General features: G+C 42.8%; 1 pseudogene across 1 annotated transcript; it reads left to right on the forward strand.

The window, feature by feature from the left end:
• Nucleotides 1–22,265: 22,265 nt before the first annotated feature.
• Nucleotides 22,266–25,088, forward strand: LOC307219953 (protocadherin alpha-3 pseudogene; annotated as a pseudogene). Its single transcript has one exon. The product of its transcript is annotated as a protocadherin alpha-3 pseudogene (transcript).
• The last annotated feature ends 715 nt before the right edge of the window (nt 25,089–25,803 follow it).

The following is a 25,803-nucleotide window of genomic DNA, read 5'->3' on the forward strand; positions in this document are numbered from 1 at the left end:
AGCCATCTTCTGCATTGTCACCAAGTGACTATTCACTGGTCAGGAGATCTTAGATCGACTTGGGCTGTACTTGGGGAGGTGGCCTGACAGGCGATTTTGTTCAAAGTTATTTAGAGCGGTAAATGTTAGCAGAAAAACTTTGAACTTGGCTCAGGAGTTAATAGGCAGGTAGCTGAGATATTTCAACATTGGTGAAATATTTTTAAAGTTAGGTGTTCCACAAAGCACCCAAGCAGCTTCATTTTGAAATAAGTGTGGCTTCCAAATCAGGCACAAGAGTAGCCCCACGTGTAGTAAAATACACAAAGCAGCTTCATTTTGAAATATGTGTGGCTTCCAAATCAGGCACAAGAGTAGCCCCACGTGTAGTACAATCTAATAATGATATTAGATGTATGGGCCACTGTAGCAAAGCTATACCAGCTAAGTTGTTAATGGATGATCTGAGGCCAACTGGGCCTCCAGTTATAGTGGTGGATCTAGAACACCTCTAACTATGTACTTGCTGCCTGTGGGGGAGTGAAATCCCATTCATCGGTGGTACGCAACCCAATTCTCAGACCAATCCATAGGATCTCCATCTTGTCAGGATTCAGTCACAGTTTATTAGTCTTCATTCAATCCATAAGTGCATCCAGGGATCTGTTTAGGGGACACACAACTTCCAACTTCAGCTGTCACAGAGTTGCGTCTCATCAGCATACTGGCTCCAAATCTCCTAATGACTATCCCCATTGGTTTCATACAGCTATTAAATAGCATTGAGGAAGAAATTGTGTCCTGTGGGATTCCACAGATCAACTGCCACGGGGCTGAGGCACAGTCACCCAATATGATTCTGGAACCGACCCCACAAGTAGAAGTGGCATCACCATTAAACAGTGCATTCAGTCCTCAAAACATGGAGGTGGTCCAGGAGGACACTATGGTCCATGGTATCAAAAGCCATGGAGAGATCCAGGAGAATCCACGGAATCCTATTTCTTTGTCCTTTTCCCAAAGGAGGTAATCTGTTAGGGCAACCATGACTGATTCTGTCCCCAAATCAAGCCTGGACCCAGACTGGAATGGGCCAAGATAGTTCCATCCAAGAGCACCAGAATTCTCAATAAGATGCCTTATTTACAACATTTATTGCCAATGCATTAGTTTCAGAAATTAGTAGCTTACTTCTAAGTAAGAATGCATAGGATTGTAGCAATGATCACAAAAGTGGAAATGCTTCACAGTAAACCACAAACCCAATATTCAATCTACTTCATTATTTTATTTATTTTTTTACTTACCATTATTTATTGACTATCCTATATAACAAAGTTCTCAGGGCAGGTCATAGCAATTAAAACATTTAAAATTCAACAACAATAAAAGCAAATATATATATAAATACAGCACAAAAATACACGTCAGAGGTCAAAACCAGTGCCTTGATTAATGGGAGACTGGGGTTCAGTTCTTTGTATCAGAATTGGATAAGGATCCAACCAAATTTGGAATGTTCTAGAGGACAACAAGCAGGAGTATGAAAAGTCTTGAAAGAAATCATATCTAAATGAGAAGGAAGAAACTGCTTATGTTTGTCATACGTGAAACAAAATTCAATCTCATTTTGTTAGATTGCCTGGACAGATTATGGAATCCATTTCAAATGAAGCTTTCAAGAAACATCCCTGCTTCTGGGCAGACAACTCGAGGCTATTAAGACATTCAACTATATATAGACAGCTCACATAAAGGGGAGACCTTGCACTTGTGCAAACTTTAGACATGTAGGCTTGTTTGCTCCCCCCCCCCAAAGTTGCCAGTTGCACACAGACTACATGTACAGTTTTGTAGAGCATGTGCAGACATAACATGGAGTGCTTGGTGATCAGTGGTGTGGCTTGCCACAATGACACTACAATCCTGTTCTCGTCAATCCTTATTCATTGTACACAGTTTGAAATCTGCATAGCACTTAGATGAAATTATCTTAGTTGTAGGAAGATTCTTTGTTTTTATTTCTTTATAGTGATTTCTTTCTAAGATTATTTATACCAACATTGTTTAAATGCCTGTGGAATAAATAGTTCAACAACAGTTTCAGTTTATTTGGTCTGTAGACCAAAACACATCAGATACAGTCTATTGTATTTACCAAGGTTGCTAGGACAGACATAAAGGTAAAGGTAAAGGGACGCCTGACCATTAGGTCCAGTTGTGACCGACTCTGGGGTTGCGGCGCTCATCTCGCTTTATTGGCCGAGGGAGCCGGTGTACAGCTTCTGGGTCATGTGGCCAGCATGACTAAGCCGCTTCTGGCGAACCAGAGCAGCGCACAGAAACGCCGTTTACCTTCCCGCCGGAGCGGTACCTATTTATCTACTTGCACTTTGACGTGCTTTTGAACTGCTAGGTTGGCAGGAGCAGGGACCAGGCAACGGGAGCTCACCCCTTCGCGGGGATTCGAACCACCGACCTTCTGATCGGCAAGTCCTAGGCTCTGTGGTTTAACCCACATCGCCACATAGCAGAGTGAAAAAAGGACAATATACTAGCAAGCAATTTGGAACAACACAAAGCATTTTGACTTGAATCTCGGGTTCCTTTTAATAATTGTGACTTGGTTTGATGGCTACAGCAAGGAACTTGGCTATACTTCCTGTGACCATTGGGTTGGAATCTGCTATTAAACCTGAAACATGGAATTCACCTGAGTTCCCCAAGTGTAGAGAAAGTACCTGAAGATAAACTGTGATATTTATTCTGTGAACTGCCCTGAGATCTTACAATGAAGGGTGGTATATAAAACAAGCAAACAAACCAACAAACCCTATGAACATTATAATATAACAGAACATTGGCTACTATTTCATCTGAGCTGCTTCCACAAGGGCAAGATTGCTAAGGCAGCCTTGTGAATTCACCTTCCATAACTGCTGATGGCAAAGCATTGAACTAGCCACTCTTTAGTTACCGTTATGTTGCTATATGCCTAGCAGGCTGATAATCACCACTATGTTGTAGACCAAGGTACAGTGCAGTGGTGAGCCAACCCCGTTTGGTAGAGTTGATAAACAAAGACCTAGAAGTGGTGCAGCCAGTTTTTTCTAACCCAAGTGGCAGAAGATGGTGTAGAAAATAGTGAGAGATGTTAACTTAGTCGTTAACAAATTTCAGCCAAGAGCAAGCATAATCTTCAAGCAAAGCCAGAGACAGGTAGCCCACGTCTGTTGAGGATAACTGCACATGAAGCCAGTAACCAATGGCAAGGGACAATGCTATTTTTTCCTAAGTCTACTTACTCTTCTGGTATGCAGGCATTGTGGGCTGGTAATGTCTCCTTTCACTGCGATCCAACAGAGCTCAGGCTGCTGGGGACTGCCCTGATGAGCGACTAGGATTTCAGATCCAAGCTTGTCTGCAAAATTGGCCAATGGCAGGCAGACTTGGAGGCAAGGTCCTCCTTGGGGGCAGGCCTGAGGAGCACGTAGACTTCACTCCACTCCCAGGATACTTAAGAAGGCCTGCCCCAGTCCCACCACCTGGGTTTGCGTTAATAGGTATGCACACTGTCTCCATTGTTCAACTGCCTCTGTGAATGAATGTGGTCAAGAATTGGTTCTGTGAAGAAGTGATTTTTGGAAATTCCATTGAATGTGACTTTTAGACAATTGTATACAAATAATCTCTAATGTTTGCCTACTAAAGACAACCACATCTCCATGTGGTAAGGTTTTCTACTGCATATTTGTTTTGCCACCTGTATTAAAGAAAGAGGGTAGTAATTCCCCCCCCCCCCCGTAGCAAATTCCAATGTGTGTTGGGAGCCTTATCACATCACCACAGTTTTGGGTCTGTTTTAGTATTTGTGACAGGTGACATGAAGTAAGAATACTTTCTCCCTAAGCTATAGTGTCTCTTGACTAGAGTTGTCTCCCAAGCAACAGCTTCCCTTCCCTGCTTTTTCCTCTATGACTTCTAAATCTGAAATTTAAGATTTTAAATCCAAATCTGAGAGGGTTTTCAGTTGGGGGAACTTTTATAAAATAACAACAAAACATGCATGGATAATCTAAATTAAGAGAAAGAGCTGGCTTCAAAGGCTTAATAGCACAATATCAGAGGACTCCAAAGGTTTAAAAGCAAGGCAAGTTTGTTTAAAAAGCTTGAACTTGCTCCTGAAAATGAAAGTAACTCTACCATTGAGCTGAAGCACAGTCTCTTTACTCTAGGTAGGAATGGAACCACTATAAAACAGTGCCTCCTATACCTAAGCTAGCAATATCCATTACTTTAAATGGGTCTACTCTGAGTAGGGCCAGCACTGTAAAATAGAAACGGTACAAAGAGCTGTATGGGTAATAGTTACTCTTCTGAAGGAATAAGCCATTATATATTTTAAAATTCCTATACTTAGTGGAAGATCTTTCTGTTCTTATTTTAAGAAGCCTAGTTTACCTGGAGTTCCAAATGTTCTACAGTATTTTGAAAAATAAACTAAACATTATGTGGCAGAAGAATACATTTATACTACTAGTCAGAAGAAATACCGGTACTATGCAACCAAAAACATTTCAACACAAGGGGGAGCCATTGACTAACAAGACCATTTCTGAAAGGACACGCTCCTCCCTCTGACTAGATAAAAAATCTGCCTCTTCCTTCATTGGAAAACCTTCGATCCTCAATGTAAAAGGACCGGCATTGACTCCTTTCTATCCAGGTCAGTCAACATTTGCTCAGTTATAGCCAGGTAATTTATAACAGATCATCAGTACTTGCATTTGCTATGCCTTTTCTGCAAAGAGATTTCCAGGTGACAATGAAGCTGCTGCAGCTGATTGTGTTCCACAAAGCCTGGTTGATGGGGAGCGGCCAGCTCCATTATTCTGTGCCTGAGGAATCCCAGCATGGCACCTTTGTGGGCCGCATCACTCAGGATCTGGGGCTGGAGGTGGGAGAGCTGGTGCCTCGGATGTTCCGGATGGTTTCCAAAGACCACAAGGATTATTTAGAGGTAAATGTGCAAAATGGGATCTTGTTTGTTAGTTCCCGGATAGACAGGGAGGAGCTTTGCAGCAAGAACCCTGTGTGCACCATTCACTTGGAGGTGATCCTGGATAAGCCCCTGCGGGTTTTTCATGTGGAAGTGGAGATCAGGGATATAAATGACAATGCTCCTGTTTTCTCGGAGGGCGAGGAGATTTTGAGTGTCGCAGAGTCAACACTGCCAGGTGCTCATTTCCCTCTAGAGGGAGCCTCGGATGCAGATGTTGGTGTTAATGCTCAACTGAAGTACAAGCTCAACTCCACAGAATATTTTGTTGTTGAAGAGAAAATCAACGACAGGCACAGTAAATCATTAGTGCTTGTGTTAAAGAAACCTGTGGACAGAGAAAAAATCCCTGTGCATCGTTTAGTGCTAACAGCTACTGATGGGGGTCAACCAGAACTCACAAGCACAGTTCATCTTGAGATCACTGTGATTGATGCAAATGACAATGCCCCTGTATTTAATCAATCTGTTTATAAGGTGAAACTGTTAGAAAATGTGGCAGATGGAACATTGGTTATTCATCTCAATGCAACAGACTTAGATGAAGGAAGTAACAAGGAAATCACCTACTATTTCAGTAAGCATGTTTCTCCCAATGTAAAAAAGACATTCAGTATAGATTCAGTTACAGGTGAGATTAGGGTCAAAGGAAAAGTGGATTACGAAGATATCAATCTGTATGATATTGAAATTGAGGCGAAAGACAAAGGAACCCCTCCTCTCTCAGGGCACTGCAATGTCATCATAGAAATAGTGGACGTAAATGACAACATCCCGGAAGTATCAGTGACATCGCTATCAGTACCTGTGTCAGAGGACTCCCCACTGGAGTCAGTGGTGGCCCTAATCAGTGCCTCAGACAAGGACGCTGGCACCAATGGACAAGTAAACTGCTCTCTGTGGCCTCCTGGGCTCCCCTTTAAGCTGGTATCCACTTTCAAGAATTACTACTCACTGGTGCTAAATGAACCTCTGGATCGAGAAAAGGTTGCAGAATACAAACTAGTTGTAACAGCAAGAGACCAAGGGGACCCACCCTTGTCAGCCAGCAGCACCCTGGTTGTGCCCATCGGTGATGTGAACGACAATGCACCTGCTTTTGCTCAGACTTCCTACACAGTTTTTGTGAAAGAGAACAACCCACCTGGTGCTCACATCTTTACGGTGTCTGCCTCAGATCCAGATATAGCTGAGAATGCTCTGGTCACCTACTGGATAGATGAGAACCTCTGGCCACTGTCAAGCTACATCTCAGTACACTCAGAAAGTGGGAATGTCTATGCTTTGCAGCCCTTGGATTATGAGGAACTGAAGCTGCTGGAGTTCAAAGTGAGTGCAAAGGACGCCGGATTGCCCTCCTTGCACAGCAATGTGATGGTGCAGGTCTTTGTGGTGGATGAAAATGATAACGCCCCAACAGTATCTGGGCCAGAGAACACTCCCATCTTGCTGGTGATCCCTTTGGTTGCTGGACAGATGGTAGGCAAGATCCGTGCCCTGGATGCTGACTCAGGCTACAATGCATGGCTTCACTATGAGCTGCATGAGTCAACTAGCGGTCCTTGGCGGGTGGGCCTATATAGTGGGGAGATCAGCACCACCCGTGTTTTGAATGAGATGGAGGGTGATGCTGGCAGCCAGAATCTGCTGGTAGTGGTGAAGGATCATGGCAAGCCAATGCTGTCAACCACAGCCACCCTGAGTGTGTCACTGGTGGTCAGTGCTCAGGCCATCCACACAGAAGGCTATCATTCTAGAGCAGGAGGGAGCTCAAAGCCACTTGAAGAGAACAAAAATGTCTACCTGATCATTGCCATCTGCTCAGTTTCCACATTGTTTCTGCTGGCAATTATTGTGTATATGGCTCTCCGATGCCAGTGTCAACCCAAGGAGCCTGTGATGTATGGCCCTGGCACAGCCACATTGGTTTGTGCCAGCGAAGTGGGCAGCTGGTCCTATTCAAATCGCCACAGCCATATCCTGGCAGCTGCAACTGGGGAGCCTGGCGCCAAGAATGACCTCATGGTTTTTACCCCCAACATCCCTGCATTTATGGAGAATGGAGATCTTGGGAATGGGAAGGAAATGGCTCCAACCTCATCTGGACAGGTAAGTCTCAGGAGATGGCTTTCCTTCTTTAATTTTTCTATATTGTTTTACTAAGTTAGCAGCTACACACAAAACAAATATCCAGCTGGAGACTTACTGTAGAGAATGAGTTCACACATAATTAAAAGTATCAGTGTGTTTTCTTGTCTCCCAATCTCATCCAAGAGAGGTATTCCAGAAGGATAACATGGCCAGTTGTTAAAAAATTGCTGAAGGTTCAGGAGAATCATGAGTTGCACTTCTATCGTCCCTTTGCTGGTAAAGGTGGTCTGCCAGAATGACCAAGACAATTTCAATTGAAATTGCCTGCTTGCATCAGACCTTAGATTCATATAGGTAAATAGTATGTTTCTAGCAGCAGCTAAGCAACCAAATCTGGCAAGCTTACAGACAGGGCACAAAGGAGACCTACTGACCTATTTGTCTCTATCACAGAGATATACTGCTCTTTAACATGGAGTCTTCATTTAGATATCAAGCTTAATAGTTATGATAGATCTATCTCTTTTGAACTTGTCTAATCCTACTTCTAAAAGCTACCTAAGTGAATGCCATATTTAAATATCTGCTTTGTTGGGAAAAAAAGAGTTCCTGCCAAATGATTTTACTGGGTAATTGGAGAATGGGGGGAGGGAGGGGAACCTCTCAACTTTCTTTATAGCATAATAAATCAACTAAAAATCCTCAAATATGTAGCCTGGCTTGGGGTGCGGGGAGAAGATTGTTAAGAGTGCAATTCTAATCCTCAATCCATGCCACTGGAGCAGTTAGGATGAGATGCTGCATCCAAGAGAGCAGGAGGTTGTTGGCTGATAAACCCTGAAGCAGGGTATTTCAAGGTTGAGATAAGGTATCTGAAGCTTCAGATCTGATGGATCGAAAGCCTTGCTGAGCCCTTGAGGGGCCCAGTCTTCAGGCCCTCCAGCAGCACCAGCCTGGATTTTGTGCAGCAGAAACTGAAACAAGACCATCCCCTACCTTCTCTCCTGGCCAGTGCCAGCTGGCAGGACTTCAGGTGTGGCAGTAGGTCTTCAGTTGCACTGCTCCCTGGTATGGTTTCAATTGCTCTGTAAGGCAAGGGATCCAATGCTGAGTGCAATGGGCAGGCTGGTTCATGTGACAGGGGATGGTCCCTCTAATATTCTGGTACCAAACTATCTAGGACTTCAAAGAAAATAACTAACACTTCTAATGGTGCCCACAAACTAGCTGGGAACCAATACAGATAGTATAAAACTGGAGAAATGTGCTCTGAGAAGGAAATGTCAAACAGGGCTCTGGCTGCTGTGTTTTGCCTTGTACACATACACATACTTTGGTAGAAATACGGTGTGAATCTAATATTTTTTTCAGAATTTTAATATTTGCCTTTTTGGTGAAATACTAGTTACGCTGCATAAACAATTATTTGTGCTGCACAATCCATGATGAGATCTGAATTATATTTCTCAGACAAGAAGTGAATTGCCTGTGTGATTGTGAAATGCACCAAAAATTCATGTTATTTTTCATTTTACTTTGTGAGTGCTTGGTAGTTTGAGGGTTTAGGGAAGCCTTTAGAGAGTTAATGAGGAGGCCTGGACAGGTGCTACAATTGGACTGGCATTTTGGTGGTGATGGTTAGCTGTTACCTGTTCTTGGTTCACCTGCCTTTAGGAAGGTAAGCTCATAGTTTAAGAATTACACACTTTTTTTAAAAAAGATATCAGAATAAAAGAGGGTGAATCTTTCAGCTCTGGGATGGCGATGGAAACTGGATGCAGGGAAGGTTGTTGAATGAAATTCTGTGGAGTCTTGTCGCTCTGAAGTCTCTCAAGTTTGTAAATATTGATATTCCACTTTCAGGAAAAGGGCATATCATAAGATATCTGGTGCTAGGAAAGCCCATATCAGAAGGAGATAAATATAAATAACTACAGTACAAGACAGCTGGAGATGTACCTTAGCAGAGAGTATTTTATCTGTGTGGTGCCTTTTCAACCATTGTTCCTTGATAATTGCGTTGTTGAAAGTCTGTTTATTTTAAATTAACACAAGTAGTTCACAAAATGGAAAAGTATTATGTCAACATTCTAATAATGATTAATTATATAAAAATAATAAGTGGGTAATGTTCTGTGTGGTACAATTAAGGGTGGATGCTGGGTCACAAATGGTTGATGATGATTGGTTTAAGCAAATTGTCTGTAGCTGGTAAATGGTTCAATTCTGCATTATTATGGTCTGAAATTAAGAATCAAATTTTCTGCCAGGCCATGCTTGTCATGCCTCCAGTGCAACATAGATTTTCTCTCTCTGTCTCTCTCTCTCTTCATAAATATAATAAATATAATTGAATATAATTGAAATAATCATGACTCTTAAGTCAGCCATAAAGCATTATTTATTACATCAAAGGAAAATGGATAAAAATTCTGTCATTAATAAAATATTGTTTATCAATATATCTGATAACAAAGCAGGCTTTTTTCCTAATTAAAAAAGCTTTCAGAGAAAATGAAAGCTATGGGTTGCATCTAATGCTCCACACACATAGTTCTGTTGGTGGAACAGGACCTACATTTCCTCTCCTCCCTCCTATGAACCCTCAAAATCTGGAGGGTCCTCCAACTCTCCAGAACTGATTTTGAGGGTGTGTGGTGGTGGGGTGCTGGAGGGGACAGGAGTGAAAGAGAAGCTCTGTTCCCCCAGAAGTTCCACCCCTGCATTGAATACAATCATATACAATTGGATTATATTACCAAACAATTTTATAATGAGAGCTTGGATATTTCTAGATACGAAAAGGCTTTTGACTGATTTGGATGTGATATTTAAAAGATTGCATTGGAGAGCATCTGTAGCAATGAATATCTTTGTAAATATGAGTGGTGTTTTGGAGCTCTGTTGATAGGGCAAGGGATACAGATTTTTTTTTAAACACCACTACCTTCTCCATTCACCTGAATTTACACCCCCACTGTGTTTCCAAATGCAGCTACCAACTCTGAATCTTTGCATTTCAATTTATTTTTATAAGTGTACCAGAAATATATTATCCACCTAAAGTGCAATTTGAAACATATATTCTAATAATCCAATCAATCCCATGGCTAACTTTAAGCTGTACCAGTGGTCGGGAAGAGCTCTATACAAAAATTAAATAGGAAAGATGAAAGAAAACATTCCTCATTCAGGAAATACAGTTTTCATTGCTGTCTGTCAACAATTATTTTTTCACTGCATAGTGAATCAACTCAATTGATGTTCACATAGTGAGGCAAAATCCTAATGCTTTTATTACTTTGTACATTACAACATTTTCCACACTGTCAAATGCTATTTCAGCACTGAGAAAATTCAATAAAACAGATGTTTTGGATATTTGTGATAAATGAATTATATTAAACATAGCTGGGCTATAAACAGCAGTGTCAGGACAGCCAGGAACTAGGACCAAAGAGCATTCAGGATTTGCGAGTAATCAGGAAGCAGGGTCAGAAAACAAACCAAGAGCCAAGACTAATTCAGGATTGGAAGCCAAGACTGAAGAACAAATTGGAAGGCATGATCATACAGCAATCAGAATCAGAAGCAAACCAGACTGAAGAACAAGCCAAGAGTCAGGACCAAAGAGGAAGGCAAGAAACGCAAGGTGTCCTAGACATATTTGGGAAAGTGATTTGTCTGCTTGTCCATTTGTTCTCAAAGAGTTGGATGCCTTTCAAGATATCATTGTCAAACTTGGCATGAGGACTCCCAAGGTGGGAAAGCGGACTTCATTGATGTTTGAACACCGTGCACCACTTTGAATCAAGATGGCTGACCAAAGTGTCACTTTGGTGCGACTTCACACTTTTTTTGGCATGGGTTCAACTGTCTTTTGAGTTGTCACTAAACTCGACATGAGGGTTCCCAAGGTGGAGGCAGCAGTCTCGGACAATGTTTGGATGTTGGGCAGCATTTTGAATCAAGATTATGGACCAAATTAACCCTATTTAAACACTAGCTTCCTCCCCCAAAAATATTTATTTGGGGCCAGGGGAGTTGTTGCCCAGATCAGGTTAGAGTCTTGTGCGCGCACACACACATCCCCCAAACTCACAAAGTACACTATCTATTTAAAAAATCACTTTTCTTTAAATACCGAGTCAGCACCCGGCACTCCACAGTAGCACCCTATAGTTCAAGCAGACCTTAGAATCATAGAATCATAGAATCGTAGAGTTGGAAGAGACCACAAGGGCCATCGAGTCCAACCCCCTGCCAAGCAGGAAACACCATCAGAGCACTCCTGACATATGGTTGTCAAGCCTCTGCTTAAAGACCTCCAAAGAAGGAGACTCCACCACACTCCTTGGCAGCAAATTCCACTGTCAAACAGCTCTTACTGTCAGGAAGTTCTTCCTAATGTTTAGGTGGAATCTTCTTTCTTGTAGTTTGGAGCCATTGCTCCGTGTCCGCTTCTCTGGAGCAGCAGAAAACAACCTTTCTCCCTCCTCTATGTGACATCCTTTTATATATTTGAACTTGTTGCAGAAGAAAGACTCAGCTGCAAAAGGGGGTCCTTTATACTTCTCCTTGCCTAGGAGGAGCCATTGGCCAGCCAGGTCAGATGACTGCAGTTATCTTGGTCACCACATGGCACTGTGGAATCCAGTCTTTCACCAACATGAATTCCCATTATAAAGTTTACAGCCTGTTTTCCTGAAATGCTTTTTTGATGTGTAAAGAGCCAGCCCTAAGCAGTTTCAGCTCATCATTGTCTGGAGGAAACGAGCCTCCAGGCTTTTCAGTTCAGTACTATCAACAGTTGTTCTCTACAGTGCTCTCAATCCTGGCTCCTTTCTTCTGATTTCATCTCTTTCTTCTGACTTTAATGCCAACTTTATTCCTATTTGCCAGCTTTATTTACATGCATGATGTCACCTCGCCCTGGCCACCATCTTGGACAGTGCGGTAGAGTTTTGTTTCTGTTGCCCAATAATATTTAGGCTTCTTTTTTCTTCCTGAAGTTTGTATATTTCTTTCCCATTTTAAGTTTGTTTCCTGGGCTGAGTTTTTTACCATCCCACAAGAATAACCTCTAAACTGAGAGCAATAATTTTACATCCAACAATGAAACACAAAATGGCTAAATAGTTTCAATCCTTCACAACATCCATGATCTCAAACAGTCTAAAGTCTATTGAAAAACTGTTCCAGGTCTATTAATACTTTCCCAAAATTTGAATTTCAGTAAAATACTTCTCTTTCAGCAATAAAGAACATGGAAAGAGGGTCAGAAAAACACACACACCACTATTTGTACATAAAAGCAAAAAATAGCCACCACTCCTTCCAAACTTGAGAATAAGGTAGGGAAAAAGAGGATGAGGCAATTATGAAAGAAAGGCTGTGTGTTCTTTCCTTATTTATTTTACTTTATTTCATAACATTTATATACTGCTTAATTCTTAGGAAATCCCCAAAGCAGTTTACAAAATAACACACAATAAAACTGTGAGTAGAAAACCATAAAACAACTCTTTGAATCATTCAAGACATAAGATAAACAACAAACTAAAAACTGATTAAAGCATATATTCACATTCTACACATCCAGATAAAAAGGTAAAGGTAAAGGTAAAGGTACCCCTGCCCGTACGGGCCAGTCTTGACAGACTCTGGGGTTGTGGGCCCATCTCACTCAAGAGGCCAGGGGCCAGCGCTGTCCGGAGACACTTCCGGGTCACGTGGCCAGCGTGACAAAGCTGCATCTGGCGAGCCAGAGCCGCACACGGAAACGCCGTTTACCTTCCCGCTGGTAAGCGGTCCCTATTTATCTATTTGCACCCGGAGGTGCTTTCGAACTGCTAGGTTGGCAGGCGCTGGGACCGAGCAGCGGGAGCGCACCCCGCCACAGGGATTCGAACCGCCGACCTTTCGATCGGCAAGTCCTACGCGCTGAGGCTTTAACCCACAGCGCCACCTGCGTCCCTCACACATCCAGATAGGCTTGTCTAAACAAAATGTACCCCCCTCCCCCCACAGAAGAAGTAGATACAAAAATATTAACTTGTGAGACCCAGCATCAGAGGTTGGCGTAGGTTTTAAAAAAATTATTATTAAAGCTATGCATTGGATTTTTAACATTATATAAACTTATCCAGTAGAAAATAAAATGGAGGAGGCAATAGCAAACAGACATTGCTGGCACAGTTGGGCATCTGCCAAGGCCTTAGACTGGCAAGCACTGTGGAAGCTGGTGTCTGGTGATGGGTTTTCTACCTGCCTCGGAAGAAGCATCCCCAAAAGTGCTGCTTCTCTCTCAGGCATCTAACTTACAATTGTAACTATGATGTTGCTCCAGAGGAACACAGGGAGGAAGCCCAGTTCAAGATGACCTGTCTTGGTCAGGCCAAAGGAACACAACAAAGCCACAGTGCTCCCTCTATTGCTGTCATTTGCTTCTCCTGACAGGAGGGGTGATCCGTAACCATATCCACCTGAGATACTGATTAGAAACAGTAGCTTTGAAAATGAGGGAGTGGAATGTAGTTCCGCTGGTCTGTGGCCTTGGAGGTTGACCCAGCAAGTCTCTTGCCCCCCCCCCAAACTTGGACCACCTCTACAAATAACAGGATGCTATGGCATGAAGAGTGGTCTAAAAGTGCAAAAAATAATAGTAAGTTTTTACAATTATGTATGGCAATCTAGAACTTTCAGGATTTCACTTTGCACAGCAAAGCATTCTCTCCCCTCTCCTCTCTTGTGCAGCCCATAAATCTGTTCTGGGTTCCCCTCCCCAACCATCTGGAGCAGATTTGGGGAGGGTATTGAGGTGGGGAAGGAGAGGTAGGGAGATTCCTACAGCATGAACGGAAGTCATTCTGCTCACACAATTATTCAGTTGAATGCCACTCTTATTTTCATAATATGAGCAATGCCAGCATGTGACATGAGCAGATTAAAGGGAAAATATTAATTAATGGCTCTCACATATTACATGGCAACAGATCCAGATTTGCCTCCTAAAATACAATCAGCCGGAGTCCACAGCTAATCCTGCCTCCATTGGTGGTGTGGACACAGGAAAGTTACTGCTTTCAGACTTTGGAACTCCCTAGAGAAGCTAGACTGGCTCCGTCCCTCCTTGTGTTTCTGCTGGCAGGTGAAGACTTTCTTGTTCCGACCGGCTTTGGAAACTGACTGCTTTTAATGAAACGGCTGGTGTAATGCTGTGTTTGTGTGTATAGAGTTTTAATTCTATTAATGTTTACTTGTTTTTTAATTATTGTTTTTCCTGTGTTTCAGCAATTCTTGTTTTTACCTGTAAGCTGCTTTTGTAAGCTGCTTTGAGTTCCTGTCAGAGAAAAAGTTGGAATGATGGTGATGATGATGATGATGTGTCTGATGTGTGTTGACAAACACATGCAGATCAAATTGACATGTGGACTTTTAGGTGGACTTAACCCTTGTACTGCATGCATTATACAGTCGTACCTCAGACGCTTCAGGTTATAGATACAGATACAGATACTCCGCTATCCCAGAAATAGTGCTTCAGGTTAAGAACTTTGCTTCAGGATGAGAACAGAAATTGTGCGGCGGCAGCACAGCGGCAGCAGGAGGTCCCATTAGCTAAAGTGGTACCTCAGGTTAAGATCAGTTTCAGAATAAGAATGGACCTCCAGAACGAATTAAGTTCTTAACCTGAGGTACCACTGTATTTTAAAATAATTAACTTTAGAAGAAGCTAAAATGAGTTTATGCAGGGTATTCAGAGAAGCAAAGGAAAATAAATGCAATTGTAAGAGAAAGTTAAGCACTTCATGCAAAAGTAAAAGGTTTATTAATCAAATGGGGGCAACATCTGATTAAAATACAAAATGTAATAATTTGCTTCTCCATTTCAAAATTCAGTCACAAGGGGTCACTGTTGCCTAAGTAAATGTTTTAAGAACAGAGAGAATTCATAGCTCCTCCCTTAGAGAGCCTGAAAATCCTGCCTGTGAAATTCACAATAGGGATATCGCACACCAGATGCAAGACTACTGGAATCTATTCAAATGATTACACCAACCCTGATGAGCTCTTTGGACCCTGCTCTTCACTTCTTCAAGAAAGGTGATTTTTAAAGGAGAGATGCCACTGGTGGGATTTGTGTCTGTATTTGCAATGGTTCCTTGGCAGAATCCTTCCGTGGTAAAGCAGCTGCTGCAGCTGGTTCTTCTTCACACAGCCTGGGAAATGGGGAGCGGCCAGCTCCATTATTCTGTGCCGGAGGAATCCCAGCATGGCACCTTTGTGGGTCGCATCACTCAGGATCTTGGGCTGGATGTAAGTGAGCTGGTGCCTCGGATGTTCCAGATGGTGTCTAGAGGACATGAAGACTATTTTGATGTAAATGTGCAAAATGGAATCTTGTTTGTGAATTCCCGGATAGACAGGGAGGAGCTTTGCAGCAAGAACCCTGTGTGCTCCATTCACCTGGAGATGATTGTGGATAAACCTCTCAGGGTCTTCCATGTGGAAGTGGAGATCAAGGACATAAATGACAATGCTCCTCTTTTTTCAGTAAATGACCAGAATTTGACTATTGCAGAATCAGGTTTACCAGGTTTCCGTTTCCTGTTAACTGGTGCCTCTGATGCAGATACAGATGCCAATGCTTTGCTGACCTACAAGCTCAGCCCTAATGACTATTTCATTCTTGAATCAGGAGGTGATGAGGACCAGAGCAAATCTCCAATACTTATACTAAAAACCCCACTTGACAGAGAGAAGACTCCTGTGCATCACTTGGTACTCACAGCCACTGATGGGGGCAAACCAAAGCTCACAGGCACAGTCCAGCTGGTGATCAGTGTCCTGGATGCAAATGACAACCCTCCTGTATTTAACCAATCCACTTACAAGGTAAAGCTATGGGAAAATGCAGCTAATGGAACAATGGTTATTAAACTGAATGCTACAGATTTAGATGAAGGAATTAATGGGGAAATCACTTATTTTTTTAGTAATAATGTACCACCCCGTTTCACAAAGATATTTAGCATAAATGCCAACACAGGTGAGGTCAGAGTGATTGGGAAAGTAGATTTTGAAGACATTAATCTATATGACCTTCAAATTGTTGCAGAAGATAAAGGCAGTTTGCCTTTGTCTGGACACTGTAAGGTTCTCATTGAGGTGTTAGACATGAACGACAATGTTCCAGAAGTTTCTGTGACTTCTCTTGCTGTGCCAGTGCCAGAGGACTCTCCTCCAGGGACAGTGGTGGCCCTCGTCAGCGTCTCGGACAGGGACTCTGAAGCCAATGGGCAAGTGAGTTGCTCCCTGTGGCCCCCTGGGCTGCCTTTCAAATTAGCATCAACATTCAAGAACTACTACTCCTTAACTCTAGCAGAGCCTTTGGATCGGGAGCGGGCGGCTGAGTACAGCTTGGTAGTGACAGCTCAAGATCAAGGTGTTCCACCATTGTCTGCTAGCAGCAGCCTCTTAGTTCCTATCCGTGATGTAAATGACAATGCTCCAGCTTTCACGCAGCCCTCCTACACGGTCTTTGTGAAGGAGAATAATCCACCGGGAGCCCACATCTTCACTGTGTCTGCCTCAGACCCAGATGTGGCCGAGAATGCTCTAGTCAGCTACTGGATCGATGAGACACTCTGGCCCCTGACAAGCTACATCTCAGTGCACTCAGAGAGTGGGAAGGTCTATGCTTTGCAGCCCTTGGACTATGAGGACATAAAGCTTCTGGAGTTTCAAGTGAGGGCCAAGGATGCCGGGTTGCCCTCCTTGTGTGGCAACACTACAGTTCAGGTGTTTGTGGTGGATGAGAATGATAATGCGCCTACAGTGGCTGGGTCATCAGAAGAGACTCCAATTGTTCTAGTGGCTCCTGTGTTGTCTGGACACATGGTGGGCAAGATCCGTGCCCTGGATGCTGACTCAGGGTACAATGCATGGTTGCGATATGAGATGCATGAGTTGACCGCTGGCCCTTGGCGTGTGGGGCTATACAGTGGGGAGATCAGTACCACACGTGCCCTGGATGAGGTGGAGAGCAGAAGCAGCCAGACTCTCCTTGTGTTGGTGAAAGATCATGGCACACCTTCACTCACGGCCACAGCCACACTGAGTTTGTCACTGGTGGCAAGTGCCCAGGCTGTGAAGACTGACACCCTTTCCAGGACAGGTGAAAGCTCAAAGCCTTTGGTGGACAATGTCAATGTCTACCTGATCATTGCCATCTGCTCCGTGTCCAGCTTGTTCCTCCTAGCAGTAATCTTTTACGTGGCCTTGCGATGTCGTTGCCAGGCAAAGGAGGCCATGGTGTATGGTCCTGGTACAGCCACACTGGTATGTGCCAGTGAAGTGGGCAGCTGGTCATATTCAAATCGCCACAGCCACATCCTGGCAGGTGTGAGCGGGGAGGCTGGAGCCAAGAGTGACCTCATGGTCTTCAGCCCCAACATTCCTGTTTTTGCAGATAATGGGGAGGTTAGGAATGGGAAGGAACTGCTCCCAAATGCATCTGGAGAGGTGAGTCATGTGCAACTATTAGAATTCTTGAAAAAACACAATATATTTTTATTCTAATACCATGTTTTTTGCAAACTGAATGACAATTTCTGTATGCCAGTTTAGGATCAGTCTTGATGCAATAAGCATGTTCAGTATAGATTTAAAATGGCATTCTATACATGCAGAGATTGCTTCTACATAAACTAGAATAATTCCATGTTGGACTATTTTTTTTTGGGGGGGGGGGGTGGACAAACCAGGGCTCTTTTCTTTACCCTGATGCAATAAATTATCCACAATAAGGAGTGCCCATATTCTGTGTAACCATAGGTTCATCAAAAGAATGCTATTAGACTCCTTCAGGGTGTGGGTTTGTCCAGTTTGCTGCCACGGGAAGAAATGGAAATAAATCCTTTTATCTTGTGAAAATATTATGGCCATGTACTATATTTAGCAGCAAAAATATTTGATGACTACTTTCTCTTCTTTTTAAAAATACGCTACATATGTGCTGCCAGAAGGTTTGAATCCTTGGGTAGGTCCACCAGACATGTCAAGAATGTAGTCTTCCCAAGCTTTAATGCATTCTGTGGGAGAACCACCTGATGTAATTTTGCTCGGAATGCTCTTTGGAGCCAGAGCAGATATTGGCATGCTGTGATCTCACCTAGTCTCATGTGACATGAATATGTTTAAAACTGATTTTTCAGCTAATATTGGGGCAGTGCTTTTATCTGTCTCATAGCCAGACATGTTAACAAGGTGTGTGGGTGTTTGTGTGTAGAAATAAGGATACATTTGGTGGTAGAGGAGGAAATAGTCCAATGTTCTTAAACTTATTTAATATTAAACAAATTAAAATCAACTAATAAGTGTGCTAAGTGACCAAATACTACCTTGCCAATCAACCCAGAGACTCTATGGGTGAAAATAACAGAAGGCAGAAGAAGCAAGATTACCTCATAATGAGCAGTCAGCTAGATTTACCCACGTGCTTTTCCTTCCTTCCTTCCTTCCTTCCTTCCTTCCTTCCTTCCTTCCTTCCTTCTTGATATTTACAGTAAAAGTCTTTCCAGGTCTTCTCAGATTCCACTGTTTTCAGTGGCATCTACCTTCTAGAAGAAGCACACAGAATTAAGAGTCACTCTTTTTTAATATGCATAGAAAGAGAGGTGGAAATCCATGCCTTGATTCAGCAAGGAGCTTTTCAGCAAGGCATGGAAGCCCTGGGGTGTTTATTCCAGCCTTTGTAAATGATGGGTGGAGTGACAGTGGCTCTTCCTAGAGGCCCTGGGACGGAGTAGGACAACAATGAGGTCAGGGAACCTCCTAGCTCACTGCCAACCCACCCCCTGCACATGCCACTGCTGCTGTATTCCTAACTTTACAAGGCATCCACAGAGAACTGGTTGCTCTACGCATAATCTCCCAACTCTTAAAAGCTTTAACTGTCCTGGCTGACAGTTCACACCCACCCACCCTTTTCCTTCAGAGAGTGCAGTCTAGCATTCTCCCAAAGCCCAGTCATAGGGTAGCTTGCTTTTGTGGAATTCATTCATGGATAATCTACTGATCAGAACAAATATTTGTACATTTAAAAACAACAACAAACAAACAAACACCCACAAATAGATGTCATTCGCTAGATAGCCCATAAAGAGAAATCAAGTAAATGAAACTTTCAATGCATAGAAGATAAAATAAAACAGATACATTTAACTGTATAAAATAACCTATATTGTCCTTCTACCGCCCATGCACCCGTCAGAGTAGCTTACAGCAATTTAAAATCACAATACAACAAAAATATATTACAATACATCAATAAAAAGCAACATATTGAAAGAAGCATTAAAACCGTTTACATTGCATATTGCGTGCAACCCAAAAGGCCCACTTGGCTTGTTCAGAGTGCAATGTTCTGGGCTAGGTGGCAGTGGGTTTTCCAAGAGCATCTGGTCAACACATGGCTGACATGAGAAGAATGCGAGTATTTCTCTTGAACCTTATGAAAGGAAAACTCCATATTGGAAGCTTAAATATGACTAAAGGTATAGAATTGATTGGGGAATTGGGATATCTATAGATGAACAAAGCACCTTAGTGTTCTTTAAAAAATAAATCATGTATGAGACAATGCCTACCATGACGTCATGTCAGCCTTGAACCCAGGTGGAGGCCTTGAGATGAAGTCCTACTTCCATCAATTGTAATGTGATTATATTCATGAAACAGTTTTAGTTTGAAATGCTATGTGAATGCTAAGTGTTATTATAACTGAAGACTTGGGAATGGCCACTTCACACTTCCCTTTCAGAAGCAGCTTCATGTAATATGGCCCCTATTGAAGTGATCACCAGCCTCTCTTTTTGTATTCTTTAGGCTTAACTCTATAAAGTACAGCATTTTTTTCTAGTTTAATCCAGAACAAGTGGTTTTAACTAGGGGAAAATGTATGAAATGGAACCCTAAATTTGAGCACCATTTGGCACGGAAATTAATTTATGAGGAATTTATGACATAGACTACTTTTTATTTATTTAAATGAAGATTTTTTGGGGTGTGTGTGCATGCTTTTTCATCTCCTGTGCATTGCAAATTAGGCTGGATTTTTAAAAATCACCTGTAAAGACAACCCAGGCCCTAGTACAGAGGTGGTGGTTGGGAAAGCAAATTTCTTCTTAAACACCTTGAACTCATTTTATGAATGCAGGGAAGGGTCTGGGAGGTGAGACTAAAGGTGAGTTTATTTTCTTGCCATAGGCAGAATTAGAATTTAATGAGTAATAAGAGACAGGCTATGTTGAGACACGACTTGCAAATCCATCTCTTTCACATTCTGCATTTGGTGTCATCTTAAAATATGCATGCCAGACCATGGTCACAATTCTTTGAAGTGCTGTGTAGGGTATTTGCAGTATTTTAAAACATGCAAAGTATGTGGAGGAGAAATCCCTCCAAACCTCATGAATTCCTCTGTCTGAAGAGGCATGACTGAAGTGTACAAAATCATGCCTGGTGTGGAGAAGGAGACCCTTTTCTCCCTTTCTCATAATACTAGAGCCTGGAGTCATCTAATGAAGCCGAATAATTGGAAATTCAGGATAAACAAAAGGAAGCACACACTGCCTATTTTAAACTCTGGGATTCACCACCACACAATGTGCTGATGGGCATCAACTTGGACAGCTTGAAGAGCCGATTCAGCAAATCGGGGGCTAATACTCACGAGGACTATGTGCTGCCTCTGGGAAACACAAGTAGAAGACCACTGTTGTGTTCATATCCTGGTATATATTTCCCTTAGGTATTTGGTTGGTCACCATGAGAACTGGATGCTCAACTAGGTGGGCCTTTGATCTGATCTGTTCTTATCTAGAAGCTTTCCCCCACCTCACTTTCAGATTATGGAAAGGTATAGTATGTCTGGAACCATTCCAGCCTAAGCAGCCTAAAACTTTGTCTTTGCGCTAAACAGGAAGCCCTAAGGGCTAACAGAAAAGGACTGCCCGATTATCAAAAGTTTTTCTCTAGTCCCACACGTTCCAGCTGTTGTTGCCATTATCCTGATCAGAGAATATAAAATGGATGCTAATGTGAAACTTGTATTCATGGACTGATAAACCTCAGAGATATCAAAAGTACTTCAACAGAAGTCTCTAATGGATCAGAATTGCCATGTTCAAAACTTCTCAAGAATTAACTATTAGGAGATCTAATTCAGCAGTCTGACACTGGGCATCTTGATGTCTTCCTCTTGGCTAAAAAGGAGGTGATATTCTATCCCATTTTGATTTACTGGTATTTTTTTTCTAATCCCATGTTGCAGCTCTTTACCATGAGCCATCTATTGTTCCATATTCCAGTTATACCCTTTGGTGTTACATAATCTGAAATCCATTACAACAGTATTTCTTGGTCCCAGAAAATCCTTTGAATTTCAATAAAAACGTTAGACTCCCCTCTAAGCAATGGCGAACATGGAAAGAGGCAAGCACAGAAGGAAAGAAGTAGCCACTCATCCAAGAACCAGTTTTCCTGGGGCAGGTGGGGGGCAGCTTTTATTCACAACCCATTTTCACTTGTTGACAACAAAATTAACAACAAATTGCATACCAAGCAGAGGAAGGAAGAAACATAGAAGCTAGCAAATATCCTTGGAAGGCTCATGCTTTATACAGATGTGTGCACAAAATCCCACTCAATTCCAGACAGAAGTGGATGAGAATGAATTATTCTGCAGACCCTGAAGACGTTCTGCCAATCAGAGCCGGTCATGATAGACTGGATGGCCAATGGTCTGATTCAGTATAAAGCAATTTCATATGTCCAGTGTGTTTGTGTAGGGGCAAACATTGTTCATGTGAGAGACACCCCTAACAATGGAGCTGGAAAAAGGGAAGCTGATAACATTTCAAACCCCTCCCCCCCCCAAAAAAAAAATTCTACCAGAAAAGGAAAGTAAAAAGGACATGACAGTTCACAGCAGTTTTACCAGGGAATGCCATGTGAATCTTGGCATGTGAATGTGAAGATGGAAGTTTTTCCTTCTGGAAGTACACATGGCTCCTAAGAGTGTGCAGATGAAGAATGAAAACAGTGATGGTGCATAACTGACATAAAGGGGGGAAAGATTCCAAAAAGGAGCTGAGTTAATGGAATATAATAAAATAAATGAAACTTGAATAGAAAGACAAATGGAGGCTAAGGAATTTACTTGGAAGTAAAACTATCAAATAGTATGTATTGGCACAGGATTATTAAAAAACATTTACTTGAAAACATAAAAGGTAATAAATAGTCTGATTCTCCAGTTCAAAACTCAGTCACAAGGTGTCACTGTTGTTTAAGGAGTTTTTTAAGAAGACTGAAAATTCAGAGCTCCTCCCTCAAATGTGCTGAATATCCTGTCTGTCAAATACACAGCAGAGATATCAAACATTAGCTGCAATACCAGAGTCAACTGATCTCTTAGCCATTGGTTTGGAGGAACGTCTTGGACTCTGCTCATCACTTCCTCAAAAAAGGCAAGACATTGCTGGGATTTGTATCTGAATTTGTCATGCTTGCATGGAAGAAAAATTCTGGAAAGAGATGTCTACTGCAGCTGGTTCTTCTCCACACATCCTGGTTGATGGGGAGCGGCCAGCTCCATTATTCTGTGCCAGAGGAATCCCAACATGGCACCTTTGTGGGCCGCATCGCCCAGGACCTGGGGCTGGAGGTGGAGGAGCTGGTGCCTCGGCTGTTCCGAATGGTGTCCAAAGGACAGGAGGAGTATTTTGAGGTAAATGTTCAGAATGGGATTTTATTTGTGAATTCACGGATAGACAGGGAGGAGTTGTGTGACAGGAGTGCTGTGTGTGTTATTCACCTGGAGGCCCTTGTAGATAAACCTCTGAAGGTTTTCCACGTGGAAGTGGAGATCACCGACATAAATGACAATGCCCCCATTTTCCCTGTAACAGAAAAGCAATTTACTATTGCAGAGTCTAGCTCTCGTGATTCGCGTTTTCCTCTAGAGGGAGCCTCTGATGCAGACATCAGTGCAAACTCGCTCCTTAGCTACAGACTTAGCACAAATCCACATTTCAGTCTAGAGACAATAGAAAATCATGAACGTGGTGCATCTTTATTTCTTGTTTTAAACAAACCTCTTGATAGAGAAGAATGTGCAGCTCACCATCTTTTACTCACAGCTGTTGATGGAGGCCAGCCCCAGCTCACTGGCACAGTCCAGCTGATAATCAAAGTGCTAGACGCAAATGACAATCCTCCTGTATTTAACCAGTCAGTTTATAAAATCCATTTATTAGAAAACTCAGAGAATGGGCTATTAGTAATTAAGCTAAATGCTACCGATTTAGATGAGGGAACAAATAAGGAGATCACATATACATCAAGCACTTTTTCTCCTGCAAATGGAAAAGAAAAGTTCATACTTGATCAAAAGACTGGTGAGATTCACGTGAAAGGAAATCTGGATTTTGAAGACAAGAATTTTTATGAAATACAAGTTGAGGCTAAAGACATGGGGAATCCCCCATTGTCAGGGCATTGCAAAGTTTTGATTGAGGTTCTAGATGTAAATGATAATGCACCTGAAATTTCAGTGATGTCTCTGCTGGTACCTGTTCCAGAGGACTCCCCTCTGGGGATGGTGGTGGCCCTGATAAGTATATCAGACAGGGATATTGAGGCCAATGGACAAGTGAGCACTTCCTTATGGCCACATGGAACCCCCTTCAAGCTACTTTCCACCTTCAAGAATTATCATTCACTGTTGCTAGCTCAGCCTCTGGATAGGGAACAAGAGGCTGAGTATAGGCTGGTAGTGACTGCCCAGGATCAAGGGACTCCATCACTGTCAGCCAGCAGCACCTTGGTGGTGCCAATCAGTGATGTGAATGACAATGCACCTGCTTTTGCTCAGCCCTCCTACACGGTCTTTGTGAAAGAGAATAATCCACCTGGTGCTCACATCTTCACTGTGTCTGCCTCAGATCCAGATGTGGCTGAGAACAGCCTGATCAGCTACTGGCTGGACGAGAAGCTCTGGCCCCTGTCGAGCTACATCTCGGTGCACTCAGAGAGTGGGAAGCTCTATGCTCTTCAGCCCTTGGACTATGAGGAGGTGAAGCTGCTGGAGTTCCAAGTGAGGGCCAAGGATGCTGGGCTGCCCTCCCTGTGTGGCAATGTGACGGTGCAAGTCTTTGTGGTGGATGAGAATGATAACACACCTGTAGTGTATGGGACAGAAGTGATTCCCATCTCTTTGACTGTTCCTGTGACTGCTGGACAGGTGGTGGGCAAGATCCATGCCATGGATGCTGACTCTGGCTACAATGCATGGCTGCGCTATGAGATGCACGAGGCAATCAGCAGCCCTTGGCGTGTGGGATTATACAGCGGGGAGATCAGCGCCGTACGTTCCCTGGATGACACAGAGGGCAGCTACAGCCAAAGACTTCTCGTTCTAGTGAAGGACCATGGCAAGCCAGCTTTGTCATCCACAGCTACTTTGAGTGTGTCCATGGTGATGAATTCCCAGGCTGTCCATGGCAACGCTCACCTTTCAAGGAAGGGAGGCAGTCCAAAGCCACTGATGGAAAATGCCAATGTTTACTTGATCATTGCTATCTGCTCGGTGTCCAGCTTGTTCCTGCTGGCGATCATAGTATACATGGTGCTGCGATGCCGTTGCCAGGCCAAGGAGGCCGTGGTGTACGGTCCTGGGACAGCCACACTAGTCTGCGCCAGCGAAGTTGGCAGCTGGTCATATTCCAATCGTCACAGCCATCTTCTGGCGGGCATGGGTGGGGAGGCTGGTGCCAAGAGTGACCTCATGGTCTTCAGCCCCAGCATTCCGGCCTGTGTGGAAAATGGGCAAGTGGGAGTTGTGAAGGAACCAGTTCCAAATTCATCTGAGCAGGTGAGTTATAAGAATTGATACTATTATCAATGAAAAAACTACTATGAAAAACCTATTCTGTTTTGGCATGTGTGACATGGTTGGGTATTTGATTTTTTAATAATTAAAAGCATTACTTTGATTCACACTTATGATTTTTGGTAGACTTTAATGAGAATGTTGCAGGGGTAAAGGTAGTGTTATTCTTATTTTATAGGCAAATGCCATTGGCCTCATTCCACTTATACCTGTGAAGATGATCTTTTGGATGTAAAAACAGCCAGTGTTTTTGCTGTTGTTGGGAGCAAGTATATGTGCCAGCATACCCCTGAAACATATTTATCTTTCTGTTCAGAGTATTTGGACAACCAGTGCTTGACTGTGTTTAATATTGGTTATTTGGTTTTTGAATTAAAATAAGGAACAGTGTAGCAAATTAGTTGTGGCCAAGTATCAAGCATTAACGAAACCTCAAACCATTCCTCAAACCTACACAGGAATGAAGGACAAGTTTAGATGATCCACCTTCAGAAAGAGGAGGCTCTGAATGATTTCTATTTCATTTTTGGTGACTTTCCTCATGACATGGCAAATGGTTCTGTCAAATCCCTGGTCAGTTTGTGCCATCTCCCACTACCTAAAGTCCATTTAGGTCCTTCATTTTTCTGGAGTTCATTTTGGACCTTACTCTGTGGTAGATATAGTAACAAAGAAATTATTTTCCCATCACCATGCACATCTGTGTCCAGCACAT

Source organism: Podarcis cretensis, assembly GCF_951804945.1.
Source record: "Podarcis cretensis genome assembly, chromosome: 7".
Classification (NCBI taxonomy): domain Eukaryota; kingdom Metazoa; phylum Chordata; class Lepidosauria; order Squamata; family Lacertidae; genus Podarcis; species Podarcis cretensis.